Raw genomic sequence first — 24,056 nt, forward strand, 5'->3', positions numbered from 1 at the left:
TTTCTACCAGCATGATCACTTTCTCTGTGCAGATAAGTTACCACTACTGACCCCCATTTCAGATCCTTTCCTCACAACATTTTCTGAATAAAACTATCATATTACATTACCAAAATAGGAATGGAATTGCATAAAACATACCATTTTTGTAAAACTTAAACGGTCATGTGGCACAATTTCACATATAAAATATAGATCAATATTGGCAAAAGATCTGGATATCAAGTATTGATGAATAAATTTATAGTAATTAATAAATACACTGTTTTTTATATTTGTTAGTAAAAAATCTATCATATATATATATTTTTAAAAATTGTCAACCAAAACCTTTTTCTCTTTAACCTCTCTCTCATACAAATAAAAGAAAATATATAAACTTCCATAACATGATAATTTTTTTTTGTGAACTAAACAGTTCTATACACAAAAATACTGGTGTGGCTCCATTACTGTTTTTTTTTATTTACTTTCATGTTCTTAAACTATTTGTCAAATCTTCTTTTCACTTTGACCTTATATAGATCAGTAGCACAAAAATCCCAATTAAATATATCATGCTTCCATTTTGTAACACAAAATATGAAAAGTTTTTTTGATAGCTACTGTTCCTTGTGTAAAATATTATAGCAAACGGCTCTACGCTCCAGTTCAGCAGCTGGATGGCGGCACAGAGTAGGCTGGAGACAGGAGGTCAGTTCCAGCAACGGGGGGTTTATTGCCTTTAGTTTTACAGAGGGCATGGTGTTCACTAGGAAAGAGAGAGAAAGATGATAGAGAGAGGGGGCAACCGCAGTCTCCCATAGCAGGACATGTGGCGAAAGAGGAAGAGAAGATCGGGGGGACCCCCATAAAAAAGGAAATGCAGGAGAAAACTGCTGCAGTCAGTGTTGTGGACATCTTATTTTATTTTTGGAAAATCGTCAATGAGAAAATATTATATTATTTTGTGCATTCCGTAAATATTGTGCACCAGATATAACAATGACCTCTTAACACATGGTATTTTATTTCTTCATATACAGTAGGTTTATTTAATATCTTGCAATCCGTATTCTAGAGTACATGTTTGATCACAGTTCAGCTGGAGATATGTGACCTCAAGTAGCAAAGACCTTGCTGTGTTATTCATTCTATGGCAAAATAATAACAAATGTCCTAGCCTGATGGTCTGACACCACAGGGCTAGAACTCCAGTTCATTTCCAGAGAAGTGGTGGTTTGTTTATGTGTGTCGCTTTGAGTGAGTGAGGGAGGAAACCTTGCCCTTGTAACTGGAGAGAGGGCGCCAACACGTCAGAGGATGAGGGAAGGGGGGGTAGCTGCCTCTGTTTAAGAGCACACTCTTCTCTTTCCCAAACAGATCCCCAGACTGGCACACTACAGCAGGACAGCCTGTGCCCTCTCCCTGACTCTGCCACCTGTCCCACCGGCTCGTCTCTGCAAGGTGTTGACAGTGGCTGAGAGGGATATCTATGCGGGGGCTGGTGTGAGAGGGGGTTCAGGCTTCAGGCAAAGTATGGGTCAGTCAGAACATAAAGGAGAAAAGTGTGGGGTGAGGAGGCTTTGTGGGAGACTTAATAACTCTTTCAGCACTTCATTGTCTCCCTAAAAGGCATGTTAATTGAGATAAATGTTTCATTTTGGCTCTGAATCTCTTTATTTTGTTATATTCAGGAGGTAGTCCTCTACAGTAAGAAGCTATCTCCAAAAGTGATGTATTTTTAATATTAATATGAAGGCTTAGTGGCCAATGGTTCACAGAGATTAAACTACCTTGACTGTTTGACTTTCATCTTCCTGAGCTTGTCTTTGATCCTTGCCCTGATGCTCCCTTGTCTAAAAGTGTTTCCTCACAAAGCCACATTTTCTAAACAAAAAGCAGGTGATAGGTACTGTATATTAAAAAAAGATGATGGTTACATAAATCACTGGGCTTTGTTTAAGTGGCTCCACAAAGGTGCTATCTTTTAGGCCACAATATTTGTGAGCAGGCAGAGAAAAGGGAGGGAAAAGTATCAACAAAATGGCACACAAGATAGTTGCCCTTTGTCAGTGATCCATCTGCTCCCCTGCCTGCCAACACTGGCACTGGGATTGCGAGTTCCATGGAGGGTTGAAAATAGAACTGGCACTCACCTGGGAAAGGAAATCAGCACAGTCTTCATACAGCACAATCAGGGAAAGGAGCAGCAGGGCTGGGTTTTACAGCATTGAGAGCCAGGCAGCTGCTAACTGTTTTCAAACCTGCCAGCTGCTGTCCCATTAACTTTCCTTGGTTTTGCAACTGTACAGTTGTCGGACTCTACAGAACACCTACATTTTTCAAAGCTTTACAAAAAAAGATGATACCCTAATGATTATAATGACAATAGTAATATTATTGCTGTAGATGTATTAGTGTACTTGTAAAGCAAAAGGGAATACTAGATGTTTTGCAGAGGAAAATCCTCTGGAGGTGACCTTTGACTTGATGGGTCATCAGGTTATTTTATTTTTGCTATTAGTCCTACAAATCTGGAAAGACATACACCTCTATATGACAATGGATAAAGGATTATGGGAAAAATATTGTCATATCTGCACACCAATGAAAACATCCACAACAGATCAGCTCAACTGAGGTGTGCCTTTAATGTCTTACAATGAGAACAAATGTACAGTTACAAATGAAAGTAGGGCACTCATTCAGGGACCCACACACTTGCTGGTTTTTGTTCCTCCTGAATACTTAATTTGAACCCTCGACTGGCCAAATAAAACATTTAATTTGAACTCTTTAAATGTTTTCCATTCCTAAACGTGCAGGAGGCTGACTTTTAACTATTGCGTCTCTATTGAGTAATTACAACTCTCCAGACTTTGAGTAGAAAAATAAAACTTGCAACGATTCTAACAAAGCAACTGTTGTTTCAGCAAAGGACATATTTAAGTAAAGACCTCAAATTAAGTTATTAGCAGCAGGTGTATGGAAACCCATGACCAGGATGGGGAACTCTTGAAATAATTGATCCAAGGATCTGGTAATTTCTTGAAAGAAGTCAAGGTATCAGCTTTAACAACATGGTTGGGTTGCTTGTTCCATACATTCACAAACAAATGCTGTTAAAATACAGTATCAGACCACAGACCTTTAGTTTAATCACTGTAGATGTGTGCTACATTCAAAAAGGTAATGGGCTAACTAAACTAAACAACTAAAAACAACCCTTTAAATTATTTTTAATTTGATCTGTTCATCATTTCGGAGAGTAGGATAATTAGTACTTGCTTGTATGTTTTACTCCCTCTAGCTATTGAGTGCCTGAGTGGTTTTAATAGGCAGCTTGAATACAGAATCAGATTGTGGCTGCCTCATGCCTGACTGTAGTCGTCTTGATTGATACACTGTGTGATGCAAAATGCTTTTCTTTTACATAACACAAAGAGGAGATGAGTCCTTGTGTCTCAGTATAATTTAGCATCTAGGAAACAGTAATTAAGAAAAAGTATTGGAGTGAAATGCACGTTTCTCTTCAGGAAAAAGTAATGTGTGTTGTCAGAATCTACAAAAGAGTAGTACAAGACTTTTAGCAGCATGAACTACAGAGAGAGCATCTGTTGTTTTTGGTTTGCTTCACTATTTTCCATCAAAACCCACTGAGTTCCTATTTGTGACAAGCTGATATCGCATGTGGCAAGTTCCTGCTTTTAAGACGTTTAGGCTGTATATGAACAAAAAATAGACAAAGATGGCTCCCATTTGTTCTCTGTCCTATCTATTTGCATGTGTTTTGTAACAGTGACACAACATTTATGCTGGAGTGATAACTAAGCCAGTGATCAATAGGAATTCAAACAAAATAGAACACTTTTATCATTTTTAATCAAAATATACCCTTTTGGGATCACTTCATTGGGTTTTAAATTAATCTTGACCAGGCATGACGGCTTACATGTTGTTTTTTCCCATTTGAAGTGTGAAACATAAAAAAAATAAATGCACTTTCCCCAAAATGTCCTCAAGTTCTCAATTCAACTGGTTGTGGTTTATGTAGGAAGTGAACAGTGGGAGGGAGAAATTCTTTCAATTTGAAAGCCTGGGATGTGCGCAATGCTGAGGCAGATGCCAGTAAAAACGGAAAGCCTTTTCCACAATCAAACCAACCACAGGTAATGAGAAAAAGACTGTCAGGCTGGAGAGCCTTACTTCTTTACATGCCTGTTATTCTTAAAAAAGAGTTATATAAGTTAATTATAATTACATGTGTTCAGACAATAAGATAAATGTGTGGAGAGATAACAGTATTAAGCTAAAAACTGAGGCTTAAAACTTAATGCAACTGAAGACGTTTGCCTCCTATCTTTACACAGAGGGAAGAGCTTCAAACTTTCATTACCAGATAGATTTTTTAAGTAGTACTTGGTATTTATGTTTTCCTTTAAAGTCTTTAAAGATAAGGATGACATCAAAAGCTTGATGGAGGAAGGTCTTTGTGCTTTCATGAAACATTTTTTTGTTAAATTTGAGAGTTCACAAGGTTTATTTCTGCTGTTGTTAAAACACAAGAGGATTTGGATCTTATTAATCCTTATTTTGCCTTTTGAAATGGATCTGCCAGCAGCCTAGCTCTTCAGATTGCAGTCTGACCTTCAGCACCCCAGGGAAGCTACTGCCGTTGGATATCAAACAGTTCACAGCTTTGGCTTTCTCTTTCTATTTCCTTAAGAGGAAGAATAAGAACCAAACACCACGTGGAAGAATTTGCTGTTTAAAACAACAGCTTATGCCCAATCATTTTTTTCATCTTTCTGTTACATTCTGTATCCAGTTCAATTCAGTTAACGTCCTCCTGGGAAGAACACCCGCTTGAGAAATCCATTCCATTCCTTGATGAATCCAAATCAATTCCATTCCTTCATGAAGTCCAGGGGTGGCCAAATCTACACCAATACATTCACATGTGTGCAGTATTTTTTTTAATATGTATAAACTATATGTATTTGAAAACTTATGCTAAATGCTAATGTTGATCGAATAAGCTAACAGCTCAGATAATTCACTAAAAGCTTAAACACAATAAAAGCTAGAAATCCCTGTGGTTCTTGTGAAGCTAAGGAGGTTCCACTTAAAACACCCCTATCAAAGAATGTTTGGAGAAAAAATACAGTGTTCATTAACAGTAGACAGCAGGTTGTGTTTCATGAAATAGAATGAAAAGAACACATCAAAATCATCATAACTCTCTGATCATATATTGCAGGTAACGTACTGCTCTTCCACTGTTAGTGTCAGAGGGCTTTTTGGACACTAGGATGTGATCAGACAAACAGGGTTTTGGGTGAGTGTGTTTTCTGTATGCCTTCCTTACCGTATAACTTTACCTGCAGTGGAACAGTCACTGCTGACTGCCCATTCCTGCACTGAAGGGCAGCTTTCAGCAGTCCAATTACATTGTGAGGTTGTGTTTGCGTGCTAATGAGAGCACGCAAACACAATCTCACAATGTAATTGGACTGCAGGACCCTCAGAATTTTTCGTGGGGCTCAGCAATTCTATTTTTTTTAGTGTCTGACTCCCTAAGAACTGTCTCTTTCTCAGCCAAGTACTGTACACATTCATTTCTCAGGGCTTCAGTACATTAGAATAATTCTGTAAATCATGTTTATGAAAGTATTTTCTTAAATGGACCTTCTTTTCCACACTGTATTGGAAAGGAATAAACTGCAGTGTTTTCTCACTGAAAAATGCACATTATACAAGATAAAGATCTTGGAATATAATGCCAAACCAATTAAATATTTAATTTAGTTTATCATCTAATGAACATTGTTAGCGAATGTGGATTCCATCTTAAGAGTACTTTATCAAAATCATTTGAATGGTTAGCAAATTATTTGTGAATTCCACTGAAACCAAAATAATTGAAACAAAAAATCCATACTCAAGCTTTCAAGGTTTATTTCTTAGCGAATTTAGAAGAAACTGCCATGTTCAAGGTGAGATTTAGCCGACTAACATATTATCTTTTGCTATTTAAATGCAAATGAGCTTGCTCGTGTAGTAGTCAAAATGTGGCAAAGAGCTGGAAATTTTTAATATCTTGTCACACAATTAGCTTTTTAAGCTAATAGCTTCTTTTGTCCAGTAAGGTACTACTACTACATTTTCAGTTATTAAAATTTACACTGCAATCAGAATCTCATTGAAAAAAGAACCATTGTTCTGATTTGGAACCTGAACTTCATCAGTCCCGTGAATTGTTAATTACATTGCATCTCCTATTGAACCTGATGCCTAGTAGAGGATTTAGGGCAGCAACCACTGAGCAAATGAACAAGCTTCCTAAAACAAAGAATGTTTTGTGATTTAAATTTTTATTGTTATCTCAGTCAGACATGGTCAATATTGACATGTAGGCTTTCCAGTGCATGCCTGCATTTTTGATGGGGTAGGGGGGATAAGACTTTTAGGAGGAGAGCCCTCTTGTCTCATTGTAAAACAATGCTCAAGTGCTATAAGCAACTGAAAAGATTTTAATAAAGGTGAACTTTGAAAGACCTCAAAAGTGAGAAGAGTCAGTGGTGTTTTCCTTGTACTGGAGGCATTGATTAACATGTTGAGCTTGTTAACAAGAACAGTGTTGTTTGACAGGTAAACCCGTCCAGATAATGAGGTTTTAAAAAAACAATTACCCTGTACCTAAGACATTAATCAACTGTGATGCTGTTAAAAATTAAGCTATTTTTTTAAAAATAGCACATCCATTCTGGTCATCAAAACTGAAACAAGTAGATGCTGCACGCTGATGAAAGGCGATATTTTATAAAAGGTGGTAAAACATTGTTATCGACAGGTTTACATCACTTTACACCAGAGGTGACAAGTGCCAAGCACATCAGGAATGCTGATTTGAAAGCTATGTGGGAGAATGCCTTTCAAGCTACCTGCATTGAGCTCCAGATCAAGGAGAGATGATCACGCAAATGAATGTTTCTCTCAGCTTTACCAGCATCCAAATGGGCAACAACTCTGTAATGCAATGCACTGGAGTATTTTACTCTGATTGCTAGACAGGTATATCAGGAATCCAAAACAGAGGTTCTTCCAGCCTGTCAGCATTCAGGGCTCATGTGTGTGATTTTAAGGCACAAAATAACAGGAGTATGCCCCTTACAAATTGCTCTTGTATATTTGACTTGTTTCATTAGAACAGCCCTTTATAAACAATGTTTTGTGTCAATCAATGGTAACAATAACTAAGTGATGTTTAAAGTTTAAATGATTTAGAAATATAATCTGCCATCCAGTGTCTAGCTCTCATTTCTCATTAAAATATCATTTTTGCTTGGAACCCACCAAAGACATGTTGCCTTACTTTGAGACAATATATTTGAATAAAAGTAAACTGTTGAGAAAGTTAACACAACATGCCTTTTGGACAAATATACTTATTAGTGTGATGGACTCCATTACAGACTTTTGCTTCTTATATAAATTCTACAACTTGTAAGTTTTCTTGTGATGTGATAATCACTACATAATTGAAATTATATATCCTAACAATTTTAGATAAAACCACTATTAGTAATGTACTTACATGGATTCAGAGAAATATGCATTCAGCATAACAAGATAAATAGATCAACTATGCACATTTGTCAATAAATCATGCTTAACTAGAATTGCAAAAATGCTGTACTTTATTTTTAAACTTCTATGATTAATATGGTGTGAACTGTTCGCACCCTTCTAACATATGATATTGTAACAAAAACTGCAGTGTTTGCAGTGTGGCTGGGAACAGAAGAATACTGTGCAGTCCCATTGGAAGCATGAAAAATGGAGATTTGTTAGTGCAAATCTGGGCTATGAACATGCTTTTTGCAGAGATTTTATTCTGTCTTCCCCAAATTAATAACTCGACAGGATAGGACTGCCGCAGAAGGCCTTTTATTATCATTAAAAAAAGTTTTCGCATTTTGTATCACTTCCTTCGCATTGCTTAATTTTCTCTGTGGTTGTGTGTGAGGCCAGTCCTGTGTCTTGAGGGACAGGGTTTTGCATGGTCTCAAGAATCCAGATCAAGAGTTTCATTTGATGAGGAGCTTATTCACAGAGTGCATTGCAATTATAATGGAATTAATTTTACACTGAAGAGATTAAATTGAGGACAGACAAAGAGGGAAAAATTTAAATAATGAGACACATTCAAAAGGAAGAACTGCTTAATGCAAGTGTTTTTTTAAAGCAGAGTACCCAAGCATGAACTAACAATGTACAGAAATTCCTGCTTGTGTTGCTTTCTCAAGTCTTTTCAAAGTTAAGTTATTTTAAAACATTGTACTCTCCATACAGTAATAGGATTTAAGGCGAGCTAGATGGTGTTGACAAGGTTGAAAACTATCTCATGGTGATGATAATGGATTCTTCAAAGATCGAAATGGATTTCAACTCACGGCTCAAATGATAGTAATTGCCTCCTGCACTGAAGTGTAAAGCCATTATTAGTTTTCCATTATGTTAGAAATTTCTTAAAGTGCTGTATTTTTAAATAGGCTCAAGCTATATAGCTGGCAAACATCTCAGTGCAACCTTGAAGGTCACGGTGTTATAAAGCAAGAGTCCATACTCAATGAAGAATACGTGGTTCTTTTTCATTGGTAGGTTCTACAAAATGAAAGAATATGCACAACCTACTTGATCAACCTACAGAATATTGGCTGTAATAGAACTCAATATCACAAACGAAAGTGTAATTCAACATCCATAATCTTCTCTTTCTGTACTCTGTCTGCTTAAGGTTAACTATAAACATTTCTCATAATTTAAGTACACAGTTCAAGCTAATCACTAATAAAAAACAAATATATTTCTCTTTACCTTTCAATTTCTTTTTTAGACTTCAGGAAAAAATGTCAAAATGAAATAAACCTTATCGGAACTTCATTTATTTGCTAGATTTAAACTGGCAGTCTGCGTAAAAGGATTCACAGAGACAATGGTGGTGGGGGGGGTGAAAGTAATGGGATTTAGTGCATAAAGAGCAGTCCTGTGCAACAAAGAATGAAGAGGACAAGGAAAGATAATCAAGAAAAGGGTAAAAGAAGAAACATAATGAAGTAAACCCCTAATCCTTGGATGAGCTATTTAACACTATTGAAGGCTTTAGTGGCCAAAGTGGGTTAAAGAACACAATCAAGCAGGACCTTAGACTGAAAGTGAACACAGTTCCACAATAACTATACTGTCCAACTTCTCATTCTAGAAAATAATCCACTTGGTGTTTCGGGTCATGCAGTAGGTTTTTGTCTCAGAGGCTGCTGGAGCAGTTTGATTTTGTAGGTCATCTCTCAGTTCCTATCATATTCCAATCACCAGTCATCCATTTTCTACCTGCTTCTTTCAATTCAGGGTTAGGGGGGAACGGGAGCCTATATCAACAAGCAAATTTACTGCAAAAAGGATGGGTGTTTTAAGATTGAGTATGTAGCCCCAGAACATGAAATAGGATAAGTTGTACTGCCCATTTTCAGAGCTTTGAGTACATCTTGAAGTTTGGTAGGAAGTAAAGATCTCAGTAGATACAGTATGGGCAGGCTAGAAGGACAAAAATTATTTCAGTGAAAACATTGAAAATACATAATCAAACTTTAAAACTAGATAAAACATTAGGTTTGTTGATAGATTCTTTTTGGTTTTAAAATAACCTTTTTAATAAATTATGTTGAACAATTTAATTGCATATAAATGCAGAACCAACTGTAAACGAATTCAATAATTACATCAGATGCACTGTCAAAATCATACATATGCTTGAAAATATAACATAATATGTTGTTACATGATAGATACACAGATGTCATCACTCAGACTTTAAAGAGCAAATAGTCATTATCCATTATATGAATAACCTTTGGGGGCATTTCAAAACACAGCCTGGAATCATGTTCCCTCTTTGTCAGGGATCTGGCAAGAGCAACATACTTGTGCTCTTTTTCATCTATCCTACAGCTCCATTTCCAGCACATTACCTTTTTCATGGAGCAATTGGGTTTTGTGACTTTTCTTACAGATATAATCTGATATAATCTGTCGGGAGTCAACATGTTGCACAAACCACAAGTTGTGGACCATCTTAAGTTAGATGTTTCATTCGATTTCTAATATGTAAGAATTTATGATCAGACACTGGTTCATGGAAGTCAACCTTTGTGTTTTGGAGATGAGAAACTACATTCTTCACAGTTAATACAGTTAATACACAGTGTTTGTCTACAAATATCAATCAGTTCTGGTCTTTAGCACATAATGACTTGTAATTATTCCTGCATCATTGCCCTCTCTGGTTTAGACTAATGTTTGAATAGACAAAGAGAGAAAGACAGACAAGGAGACAGATATAAATTTGGAGCTTGTAGAAGAACAGGTGTGTCTCATAGGACATCAAATGCCCTTAGTCCACTGGGCATATATTAAAATCATACTCTCTTGTGTGCACGCCAGATGGTAATGTGCTTTAAGACAGAAGATAAAAATAATAAAAAGAGTTGATTAAAAGCAAACAAATGGAGAGGCACCCTTGCCTAAGGCACTGAGCAGTAGAAAAGAAGGAACTACTTAAGATCAGGTATATGTGATCAGTTTTAACTGAGCATCTGCAGGGATATTGTTTCCCTGGTTTTAATGTGACCTTTGTGACTCTTGATAACTTCAGAATGTATATTGCAATTCCAGAGAAAAATTACAGGAAATAAGAGTGCTTTGTTCTCAATTCCCTGTGAATACATTTCTAATTTATTTCAGTTAATGTATTCATATTTAGTTGAATTATATGGTTATGTGGATTGTTACAATTATTTTATTGCAGTTATTTTATTGACATTTGTATGGACATGATATGAATTTTTATTTTTTTTTATTCTGCATTATATATAGTATTTGTTCACCCCTATTGTAAAAGCCACTATTTTGATTATAGAATCCTTTTCTATATATATATAGAAAGGATTCTTTAAAGGAATGTCTCAAAATATAAATAAATATGTACAAGATTAAACATTTCCTTTGTAAAAGAAAGGCAATAATTTATTATTTGAGTTTTAAAAGACTAAGATCCAAGATTGTAAAAACTCTCACCACAGATACACACCATTGGATCTGATTAATTTTATAGATAAAAGCTTAGAATTGGGTTACAGTACATTATGGAGATGTGTGTAAATATTCATTGTAAAGTGTGGTTAACTGGAACTCAAACTGTATTTACAGTAGATTAATGTTGGAACGTTTTTTTTACAGCTGTAAAGTTGTCTGCATATTGAAGTGAACTAAAGAAAGTATTCTTCCCAAGCCATTACAGAGTCATCTCATTAAACACTCTGCATCTATTGTTTATTAGTGTTGATTTGTTCTTTGTTCTTTGTTGCCACAAAGTCTCTACAGACCTGTATGGTTATTGTTTTCCCTGGCTGTTGGAAGGGGTTACAGAATCTCAGATCACACAACATAACACCTAAAATCACATCTATCGGCGTAGGTGTCTATGGATGGAGAGGATGTGGGTTTGAATCTTGGCCAAGACGGCCTTAAAAGATGTAAGTCTCATTTCTTGACTCCACACAAAGAAATGATATCATCAGAGAGCACTCAGCCAAATCACAGCACTTGATCAAATATCATTTGAACCCATTTTTTTTTTCAGTTTAAAAACTGCTTGGATGTGAAAATCAGAGAAATGTGTGTTCAAATTCTGTGTTAAAAGAAAGAAATGAGTTCATTGGAAAATGAAGCTTTCTACAAATATTGAAAATATATTCCTTATACAGATTCTCAGTCTCTAAATTTGTTATTCATACTCTGGCTGTGTCTCATTTATACAGTTATGCTTATCGTTAATCCATAGAAATGTATAATTGTTATGCACATTACAGTTACTTTCTGCTGAACGTGATAAAAAGAACTGAAATTTCTCAGATAACTGATAAGAATAGTTGATTTCTTTAAACTATATGCAATTTCCAAATTGGTGAAAAACTATATTTAAGAACCTAATCCATTCATGCTTAAAACAAGCTAAGTTCCTAAATGAAAAATACATCAACATAACAAATGTTTCAAATGAGTTGAGGTCCTTTGGCTCTTCTCGTCTGTTGGGTAGTTCAGTAGTTAATTGATCTAAGGATCTCATTCTGCTGTTCCTTGGTAAGAACAACATTGCTAGCTAGTTTCTTCCATACTTATCCAAGGCTATGTGTAAATAACTGCCTCTTCTTATGGTTTTAAATGTAGCTTCCACTTACAGTAGTGTCCACTTGTGTCCTCTGTTTCCTGTTTCACTATTAATTATGAAGTTCACTGTTTCTTTGTCAATGGCTTTGAGGATTTTGAATACTTGGATCATAGTCTTCTCTGTTCTTCAATGCTGAAGACTAAAAGGTTCAGATAATTTAGCCAGCCAGTGTTCACGCCTTGGAATGTATGTGGCTGCTGTTCTCTGTACTGCACCAGAGATATATTTTTTATTTGTAATGTAATGACCAAAATTGTATACAGTATTCTTAATGAGCTCTTATTGGTATTGCACAGTTTTAACATGGGATCTCCAGATTTAATTTATATGACTTATAATTATATATACTAGCATTTAGTTTTGCCTTTTTATTGTTTACTTTAACTCAGGGCTCATCTATCTTTGTCCTACCGGTCCATAGTTCTGCAGGTTTTTCTAGAACATCAGAGTTTGAGAGATGTAGAAATTGGTCACAAGTAAGCCTAGTTAGCCACAAATTGACCATTTAATCCTCTTTTAAAAGTTCTTAAGATGTTTTGGATTTAGATAATCAGACTGCGTCCTTTGAGGATTAGAGTTGTAGACCCCAGACATGACCCTTTATTCCCACTGTTTTGCAGGTATGAATATTTTTCACTAGAAAGAGCTGGTCATCATACATGCTTTAAATCTGTTTTAAGATCATTTTATTGGCCATATACAATTTTTTTTTTATTAGGAATTTGTCTTTTCACATACCCCAACTTGCTCTCCATGAGACACACAGACAGGGAGAGAAGCTTAGGGTCAGAGCGCGGGTCAGCCATTTATACGGCACCCCTGGAGCAGTTGGGGTCAACGGAGTAGGATTCCTCTGCTGGCCGCGGGATACGAACCAGCAACCTTCCAGCCACAGGGGCAGATCCTTTGTCACAGAGCCACGGCACCACCCCTACACAATATATTTGGAACGTTTGCAATTTTTTACTGTCTTAAAACAATAAAGCCCTATGCAAAATTATCAGTTTTCCAGTTCTAACATTTCCCCAAAAATAATAATCGAAACTGAATGGCTACTGTAGATTAAACATAAGTCAAGTCAGAAGATGGTTGACTAAAATTACTGAAATGGCCAACAAAAGATCTTGAATCTGACTGAGGCCATACAAGATTAAGCCACAGAAAAAATAAGAAAAAATTCCAGAATTTTAGACTTGTGAAATGTTTTACAAGACATTCAGTATAAAGTTCCTGCAACAGTACTCCATTCGTGCACTGGAAACACAATTAAATTGTTGAAGAAGGGGCAAAGGGCAAAGGCTGGAAAAAAAGTACCGAGTAATTTTTCGGAATTATGTATTTACATGGTTTGTTAAATTTGTGCCAAAGTCGAATTTTACCATAAGAAAATAATACTAAAATACAACAGTAATATGTTAAACAATGAAAATTGTGATTTCACTGAGATCTGAAATATCTCAGATCTTTGCAAATTCATTCTTTCATTGACTAAAAGCGCACTGAAACTTGAGCAGTAGTTTGTAACAGACAAAAACAATCACCTCTGACTGAAACAGATTCATCAATACGTTATGTAAGAATCATTGCTCTTTTATTTACAGTACCTGTACACTGGTGAAAAAACTAGGGAAACATATTGACTTTTCTTCTTGTGCAGTTTACAAGACACAATATGTCTCTGTTTACAAGACACAATATGTGTCTGGCAAGACTCTGGAATCTCAAAGTTTGTGTTCTCTCAAAAGATAATACAGAGCTGTCTACTGGATTGAGGGGCCTATTTGTATAAACAGCTCTGTGCTTAAATTGGGCTGCACATCCAAACATATCTTCTTCCCCTGTTGTTTTCTGGGATGGGAATATCCATTCAACTCTTTGTGTTTCCTTGCAGCTTCTGCCTGACAGCAACACACGGTGCTGCATATCTGCTTAGCCCTAATAGCTAGAAAAAAAGGAAGAACATTCAGAAAGTGTGTGGTTGCTGTTACAGCAGAGAAATGAACTTGTTGAATTATGCACACAGCTATTTGTGCTTCACAAAATTGAAGGAAAGGATGCTTTTATTGAAAAACATCAGTCAGTTGTTGCCTCCACTGAAATATTACCGTATATCATATTTACTTATTCTTATTTGTTTTCATTTTACACCATTGCACCTGTATTATAGCTTCAAAAGGAAATGTTCAAAGGGAAATCTAACAATTGTCATAAAACAAATTATGTACCAGCAGAAGAACATTAAAGTCCCATTTAGTTTATTCCTTTGGATGACTGTTTCTGGTAAATGTAGTATAATTTGTTCTTCTATACAGGTTTCATTATATAATTTACATATAATTATAGACTTCTGATAAATTTATAGAAGTGCACTAGTTTTCCTGCAAGGAATGGCACGCTTCAACACCTGTCCTATTTTTAAGCCTCCGCAAAATAAAGCTAATGGTTTGTCTTTACAGACAAAGTCAAAAAGTCACAGTAAAAAGTCACAGTAAAGTCTGCGCCAAGGCTGTACGTAGTACTTCTCCTCACCATTGAGCCGATTGTGGTTCCCTATGTGCTCCTTCTTTTTTTCTACATTCTATGGGTGACGAGGGCCTTGTATTGATATGCCCCAAATCTCTGAAACCATTTCACAAGAAATAAGGAACTCAGCCATATTGGGTCTTTTAAAAGCTAGTCTGAAAACTTTCCTTTTAAAAATCCATTTTTGCATTTGTTTCATTTGTATACAGTCTGTGTTTCGTGTATTATACATTGCTTTGAGATGATTTCTTATAAAGAAACACATATATTTAAACAGGTCACAAAGGTGGCATGGTGAATCATTGCTGCCTCTCAGCACTGGGGCCGTGGGTTCAATTCTGGACCTAAGTTGCTATCTGCATGGAATTTGTATGTTCTCCTTATGTTCATGAGGGTTTCCTCTAAGTGCACTGGTTTCATCCCACAGTCCAAAGACTGGTAAGTTAATTGGCTTCTGGGGAAGTTGGCCCTAGTGTGAGTGCGTGTTTGTGTCCGTCTGCCCTGCGATGGACTGGCATCCTGTCCAGGATGTACCCTGCCTTGTTCCCATTACTTAATGGGATAGACACCAGCTCCCCTGCAACCCTAACTTGGATGAAGTGGTTAGGAAATGGAGGAATGGATGGAAATGGGCCGCATGGTGGCACAACGGTTAGTATTGCTAACTCCCAATGTGGCAGCCCTGGGTTCAATTACAAACATGGATGCAATCTGCATAGAGTTTGTATGTGCTCCTATGATTGCATGTGTTTCCTCCAGCTGCTCTTTTTTCGTCCCACAGTCCAGTGACATCCTGGTAGGTTGATTGTCTGTTGTTTGTGTGTTCCCAGCAATGGCCTTGTGTCCTGTTCATGGTACACCCCACCTTGAGCCTGTAGCTTGCCAAGATGGGCTCAGGCTCCCCTATGACCCTGAATTAGATGGTGTGGTTAGACAAAAGATGAATGTAAGCATAAAATAAATTGGGTTGACACCTTAAAAAGGCTCCACAGCTGAAACATTGTGTTTCTTTTCTTCTCTTTTCAGCATGAAATAAACCTTGATTTGTTCCTTTGCAGCCTACGCATGCTGACATACAGTAGCTACCTACTTGAACTATATATTAACGTTATTAGCTTAGCTTTTCCAATATAGAAAACATTGTGTTAAAAGGTCATGCAATCATCCCTCTACAACACGTTAAATCAAATTAAAAAAATAAAAAGACAATGGTTCTATTTACAGAAGCAATGGAAATACCTTGCAAACAACATGAAACAACAGGAAATGAGACACTAAACACGTGGGGTCAATTGCGATGAACTGAAAGCATGATCCCAGGGTTAGAATGCATCTTTGTTCTAAATCTGCAAGTTCGTTGCAACTGACCCATACTGTGAATACAATGTAGAGGTATGGTATACATTGTTGGTGTGTATTCCACGTTTATAGTGAATAAATGCAATTACTGGGTAATACTAACTGTTTGAGAAGTAATAACATCAGTGCAATGCAGAGGACGAGATACTGAATGGTGTCTTGACAGCTGAAAGATGGCAGGTACTGTCTAAACAGATGAGTCTTGAGCAGGTGTTGATAGGTGGTCAGGGACTTAGCAGTTCTGGTTTCTGTGGGAAGTTTAACACCAAGGGCTGAGAGTGGAGAGTAAATGGATTCTGGCAGGTAGGAAGATTTCATTCATTCATGAAATTCATCCTATGTGGCTTTAAAAAGGTTGCATTGCACAAACACTGAATCAATGAAAATGAAAAACAGGCCCGAAATCATGTTTAATGGTGCACAGGAAATGAAAAAGCACTCAAATGGCAGATGTCATGTCAATCTATATGGCTTTGATTTCTTTCTCCCAAGCAGTCAACAAGGAAACCAGTGAAAGAGTTATGTTCCAAATGCTGTTAGACAGGTTATCCTCAGCCCCCTCCAAATTAAAAGCATGCAGGATACAATATATTTTAATAGCATTCATTAGGAGTTTGGTTTTGCTGAACGTTTTCCTTAATAACCTTATTTGGTTAATTAAACTATGGCAAAATGTTATTTTAGGTGTATACACTATGTACTGTACTGTATATCCTTGTTTATCTAATCTTTGCTGAACATGTCATAGCATAATCAGAAATTGCCCATCTTAGGTTTCTTGTACAACTAGGGTTTGCCATCGTGAAGACTTTATGCTTCGCTGATGTGTGTGGTAGGTTATGAAACACACAAAGAAGTACAAAAGAACTTCAGAAAAGTTCCAAGTTAGGATTGTTTGAAACATGCTACTAAGTCTTTACTAACCCAGGATGTCATGCATTGCTTCTGGTGGAAATGTTTTCCATTTTCTTAAAATATAAGGATATTTAGGAATTAAATTAAAAGAAATTTAGCGTATGGTAGCAAACTACCACTCTGTTGAAAATATTTGCTGTAAGTCTGGTTCGTGATCAGTTCCTCAGCTGTTCCAATAGATGAGCAGATCCTTTTTGTTCTTCATACGGATTTGTTTTCATTTTAAAAAGTACGAGTTCACAGAGAGGACTGTAAATGATATTTAACTGACAGAATAGAGAATGCTTCATTTTTTTCCTCTAAAATGCTGGAGTTGTCTTCAAAGAAATCACATCACTGAATCCCAAGAGAGGGGAGAGCCCGAGGCCACCAGCAGTAATAGTCCTTAATGAGATCTGAATACTGGTGCCATGATTAGAAAAATGGAACGTATTTTTTATAAATAGAAAAGAACTAAAAATATTTAACTCACCATGAGGGAACTTTTTTGTATGAACAGCAATGTAGACAGCATGACCGAATATGTATTTTTTTTCTTTTATAATTGACACAAATCTGCATGAATTACGTCTGCTTCTGTAAATGTTCCGATATCTCTTGCGTTATGAGTATTTCCGAGCGGAATATGTGTTCTTGCTCTGGTGGAACTTGGCCTTTTTTCCTTGCCCACATTGCACTTTGGGAGGCGGGGTCGGAGGCGGTGGCAGCAAAGGTAAATCTCCGCCTTAGAGGCGTGTTAAACGCAAATAAGTGCATTGCATCCACCTGCCAGCACAGTTTTCCTGCAGTCAGGAGCTCGTAGAGCGACTCGAATGCGGCCGAAGTGTTCAGGGTACTTAAAAGAACGAGGGATAATACTTCAAGTCTTCTTTTCTACGGAATTGCAGTCCTGGGAACACCTTCCAACCTGGACACTCAACAGCCTAGCATATGAACAAGTTGGATTTTATACGACAAACCACCGACAGAAACAAGAACAGGCACAGCAAAAAAAGGAGCTCAGGTGTTTCTTAAGGATTTACGCGTATTCTCAGTTCCTGGTTGGGAAAACACATTATTGTGGATGCTGCCGTTTGCTTTATACATGACTTTAGATTGGAAATAAAGCACTTTGTGACTGGCAATAGGAATCAGGTAACATGATCATTTTGCACTTATGTATTTAGTTTAACACAGAAGTTTTTGATCTATGGCTATTTTTTTCCGTTGGTTATTGCTTTGCAAAAGCAGTAATTGTACATTTAAGTAAAAAAACACGGAATGTCATCCCATGTGCTTTAGGTTGTGTCAGACTTTGGTAAATAGTCAGATTTCGCCAACTGTGAAATTTCCATATGTACTAGTTTCCTCGAAGAAAGCTGATATATGTTTCTATACTGTATGAAGGTTGATATGTGTTTAAAAACGCAGCGGAAGGTGACTATATTACAGAAATATGATTTAAAAATAAAATTAATGCACATAAACGCTATGACGCAAAACATGTCAGTAAAAGTAATTCATGTTCAAGATTTGTAGCTGTCTAACTGTTGGTTATAGTCATTGTTTCTTAGAAGTGTACTTTGAAGCGGAGAGCAGTTCTGAGAATATTTGTAATTTGGAATTAATGGCAACAGTTAAAAGATAATACAGTGCGAAGCTATTTGCTGTTTAAACACAAGATAACTCAAAATAGATATGTTGTGTGTAGGCCTTTATCATACACATATGTCTACATGGTTGAAATCGAGAGCTTTTTTGTTTTAAGCTGTAACCCTTCGTATAGTTGTATGTCTCTATGATCGAAAATTTAGAACACCAACTCTGGCTTTCACTGGGGAAGGTTAACATTTAACACAAAGGCTCAACTGGGACTGTTAAAGCAGTTTTAGTTTTCACTAGCCAACATCTTAGCAGAATGATTACCCATAAATGTGGTTTCTCATACCTCTTTAAAAAAAATCAGTGCGCGCCAGCTCGTGATTCAGCCTGAAATAGGTGTGCGACAAGAAGGGTCGTCTGTTAATGGCATTTAATTCTGATTCTTTACTTTTAAGCATTTTACATTTTGTTCATTTTTGTTGCACAAAAAAATACATTTTATTTCTTGGTTGCCAGATAATTTGGTCCTGCTCTCTTTACTATATTGGCGCTGCGATATTTCCGAACATTAGAATTAACCTTAGGTTTTCTGTGCTTTGGAATCGGATGCACACCCAGGCTGCTAACCCAGCGGAGCATAAGAGAAGACATCTATTCATTTATATCGCCTTATTTAGATTTTAGCCTCAATGTGTAAAAGACTTCTTTAAATAAGTGGCAGAATTCTGCCAGCTTTGTTTTATTTATTTTTATTTCGTCGTCAGTTCATTTACACAAAATGAAAATAATTTTAAACGCGCTTTTGTTCCCCATTCGGTGGATGCGTCGAATCGGGGAAACCGCTATGATACAGTAGAGCCCTGAATCTTGAATAGCTCCAGTAGGCTGCTGGTATAGAAATGTGCATTTTCTTCCCCCAAGTTATCTGTTAAGATAAAAGGAGGAGAATGTGGGCACAAGGTTTAGAGTTTTTAGCTTTAAAGGCGCAGATCCGTTACCATGTGAAGTGTAATACTAGTTCGGGAGTTCACGCTCCCTCCAAATGAGAGTTCACGCTCCCTTCGGCTTTACCTGGAGCCTTCTGCGAGGAACATGATCTTCTGCCTAATGTTCGTGCTTGACCCGATAGCCCGCTGACCCGCGTTTACAAGCGGAACAAGACCGTGCCAGGGAAGTTTTAATGGCTAAAAGCAGGTCTTAAAGTAGACTATCTTTCCGTGAGTACCATAAATCATAGACGATACAATATAAAATGCCCGTGCCAAGCCCGAAACTCAACAGACAACCTTACTACCACAAGCGAAATTAGGCTTCAGGAGCTTTTTTGAAAGTCAAGTTTCTGTGCATGATTACTTTCAAGAATTTCAAATCACTCAGCACCGGGCATTCTCCTACATGAGTAATGCAATGAACATCTTTTAATCAAGTTTGTTTGCAAAATAAAATCCATATTGGTTCCTGACAGTCTGGTTTTGCATAACTATTGATTAATCTAAGACAAAAATGTTGTCAGTAGAGGTCACGTTTTACGTCCGTAAAGCATTCTTACTGTTAAAGTTTCGCAGTGTATGTGATTTTTAAAAGACTAATAATGGAATGTTATCGCAATCTGCCCATAATTTGCTAAGCTGATTTTAATTAACTAGTTCCCGTCTGGAAGTGGTGGCTGACCTCAAATGAATGGTTGGTTAGCCTGTTACACTTCGATTACCTCAAAAAGATAATCTTTCTCCATATGTTTAAGAAACAAAATATATCTGATATTTGAGAACACACAGAACGCCAATTGAAAATGAATGATTTTAAGTTAAACAGATACATTCGCCCGCAAAGAAATAACGGAGTGGTCAACTACATTTTTCCGTTTATTGTGCACAGCTGAATAAATTGTAATCTGTTTCGCTCTATCTCAAAAAGTTACCTTGTATATTCCTCGAAAAATCCTTCAAAGAATTAGGCACCGGAGCACACACAAAGAGATGCGTTTAAACACAATGAAAATGGGTTTTATAACCAATTGCAAACAAATAAAATGCCATGTTTAGAGATTATTTTACATAAAATGCAGACGGTTATGGCTACAAAAATGTATTTGGGAAAGGAAACTTTCAATATTTATTCGGAATTAATCATATTAAGTTATGTTTATTTCGTTACCAGTGTCAAGTTCTTTCAATTGTAAATGTGAGTTATTATGTTTTTAAGGTTGTTTTTCAACAGCTGACTCCGTTTAATCCCCACTTGTAGCGGAAACCACAAAGACTTTACAGTGTGTCATTTGCATGTAAAACAAATAGCCGGCCAGTAGAAAATGTGTTTATGTTGTCGCATCATAGACATCGCTTATTAATCAATTGGAGTTGACGTATCAACGCCTTTCCTAATTATGAAAATTAAATCATTTACATGTTAAAATTAAAAAATATATATATATATAATGAAAAGGCCAAATAAAGGCTTACAGAAATACAGTATTATGTAGTTTTACTGTGTATGTCTGTCAGTGTTCCCGGGAGCGCGTATTTATCATTTGTCTTAGAGGACTATTCATTGTTTTAAAACTTTCCCTTTATGTTCGGTGTTTAATTAGGCGAACCTGTCAGTTTTCTTCCCTTGAACAGAGTGCTAGCCTACTGCCTAGTTTGTAGTAGCTGTATCCAGAATCAGAATTTCCAGAAAAAGAAAAATCTTGCTTTAGTATTCAGTTTACTGTAGGGAACGTTATTGTACTAGCTGAAAAAAATATCTTAAGAGATTTGGGAGCAAATTTAAGGAGGCATGTGTGGGTTTTTTTTTGCATATGGTTTATTCTACAGAAGATACTGTCATCAAGTTGCTTCTTGAAAGATCCCGGTGTCAAAACGTCTCCTCCCCTTTCCTAGCGCAAATAAATTCTCTTTTTCTCTGTTTGCGTAATCCGATCCCAGTTACAACGTTGAGCCTTACTGTCACTGTTTAGATCAAAATAATCAGTTTCATATGACTAAGATAAGGATTGTGAATGCTTGAATCATATTGACATAGAACATTGTTAAAAAAATGAACTTGGGTTATGACATACCTTCCACGATCTAGGAAGTCTTGTACCTTTTCACTCCCTTTAAAATCCCTTTAATGCTCCATTATTACATGTGGAGAAAAAATTACGAAGACTAAGCACTGTATTCTGAATCTAGTCATACCTGTCTTTTATCTACAGTGGTTTTAACTATTTCGTTTGATTTTAATTCTTTTTGCACTGCATGCAAACATTTTTTGGCAGTCTTTGTTGCTTCCCAGGACCAGAAAGACAAAAATAGTGATGTGTCTACAAAAATACCCCAGGACATTTTATTAGCTGCCTCTGTAGGTGCATTAACCATTTTATATTGGCTAATAATTAGACCGACTTTACCAAAATCCTTTCTAAGAGAACATAGAGATGGAAGTACAGTAATGTTGTGTGCTTTTTAGCATTGTGTATAGTGTAAACAAGCATTTCAAAAGCCCTGCAGAGTCCTAGGATGAATGTTGTAGCATGTTCCTTACTAGGGATTAGCAGAATGCAGGGCACGGTGCATGTTTTCCTGTGAGATCTTTGCAGGAGGTGACCACAACCAGTTGCTGAAACCCTGCTGAGGTTTAAATGTCAAGCAGTGAGGGGGCTGGCTGCCACTTGATTGAGTGAGCAGGGGGGGTTGCCTGGCATCTCCAAGGATAAGCCCATGTGAGAAGGCTACACCCCCCCCACCCCCCCTTCAAAAGCTGAATCAGGGTTTTTAGTGTTCACAAATCTTTCCAGAGCAGAGGCGTTCTGGTCTTTGTTAGAGGTATCCTTCTTGCAGTTATAAAGGTAGAGGCCACAAAAGCATGCATGAGCAGAGATCTTGAACAAATCCCCGTTGAAGAACTGGTGCTAGAAGAGGCGTAGGAAGAAAAGGGAGGCACAGAGAAGCAGAAAGAGAGTGAGGAGGCCAAGAAAAGCGTCCTGAGCAACTTCTGTTCTCTGCCACATTTCAGGAGCTCACCATCCATACAAACTTACTCTTCATTATGAATTTTACGACCAAGCACATACCTTCTTTGAACTCAGCCTTTACTTGAAAGGAAAATGGCATGACACTGTAATCATTAGAGGCAGTTGTTTGCTGTACATTTTCTTCTTTGAAGATCCTTTGTTGGTTCCTGCTGTTTTGTCGGTATGTGCCTGGCCCAATAAAGAAGAATGTAGATTTTCCCTTTGTCCCAAAGAATGTGCTGTGTTATGGAATTCAGTTGATGAAATTCAAACAAAAGGAAATGGCAAAGTAGAGCTTGCCACGAATTGGGAATTGTTTACTAACCCAAACTGGTTGATGCTGATGTTTCTCTTCCATCAAAAGTCAGGATTCCAATGGTTTATTTGTAAATCTCATCAACACTCAAAAGCTTGTGTGTGAAATGAGGAATGGCTATAATTTGTGGATTGTTGGTGATATAAAACATGGACCACTCTTTCCAGAAGAGTGGAATGGATCAGAGCTGTAAGGTCATTCTAATGTTTCTGTACTTTCCATCCTTACATTGAACCATATGGCTTGCATCAGCATATAAACAGCATGGGATCAGACTTTACATTTGTAATATGTGTTTGTAATGTCCTATATGCAATTAACGTTATTGCAGAAAATTTCTGCTGGCTGTGTGCAATCACTCAGCATACTTTAAAGTACTGTTCTTTAAACTTCAGTTCAAATCGCAGCGCAGTGTTGTCAAATGGGCTCCATATGTGTTACTTTGCGGAACACGCAGCAGTTTTGACTACAGCACACAAAGATTCGTCTTGTGAGGATAGACACCAAATGTTGCTTTGTTTCTCTAGATCTTAAATGGCGATTTTATACACTGTTAATCAGACTTTAAGCAACCTCTTGTGGATAATGTATATGCCATAGCTGAGCATAAAACAATTTGCAATTTGCAAGCATGTATGCCATTATGCCTGTTGCTATGGGGGTTCCTAAAACATTAAGGATCATCTGTAGGTATTGTTCTTAATATATTCTAAAATAAACTTTTAAATCTCATTTGTCATGATTACATGATTGCGTGAGCAAAGCAAAGGTTAAACTCTAGGCAGTTAGAACCCCGAATTCAGAATTGAACCCAGTGCCCCACCACTGCGAGGCAGCAATGCTAACCACAGTATCACCATACCACACCTAGGAGTTTAACATTATGGAAAATAGGGAATAATACCATGTCTTCTGGGATTTCTTCTAGCCTCCCTGCACATCTTTCATGCTGCATAAAGGAGAAATAAAAAGTTGCTTCCCATTCCATATAAATTTAGAAATTCTAGTATACAATCTGTCCCAGTACCCTAATGGGGGAAGAAGACAAATCATTGAACTAAAAAACTTCAAGCAGCGAAGCACAGTCACTTTTA

The 24,056-nt window shown here is 36.9% G+C and overlaps 1 protein-coding gene across 2 annotated transcripts in view; it reads left to right on the forward strand.

Moving 5' to 3' along the window:
- Positions 1-17,836: 17,836 nt before the first annotated feature.
- LOC148661931 (semaphorin-3F-like) overlaps positions 17,837-24,056 on the forward strand; it is a 106,697-nt gene continuing 100,477 nt past the window's right edge. For both annotated transcript variants that reach the window (XM_088636434.1, XM_088636435.1), the window contains exon 1: positions 17,837-18,202. The gene's annotated coding sequence lies outside the window, so the exon portion shown is untranslated. The remainder of the gene's footprint in view (positions 18,203-24,056) is intronic.

The sequence above is a fragment of the Lepisosteus platostomus genome, chromosome 6 (assembly GCF_059453375.1).
Source record: "Lepisosteus platostomus isolate fLepPlt1 chromosome 6, fLepPlt1.hap1, whole genome shotgun sequence".
NCBI classification, from domain to species: domain Eukaryota; kingdom Metazoa; phylum Chordata; class Actinopteri; order Semionotiformes; family Lepisosteidae; genus Lepisosteus; species Lepisosteus platostomus.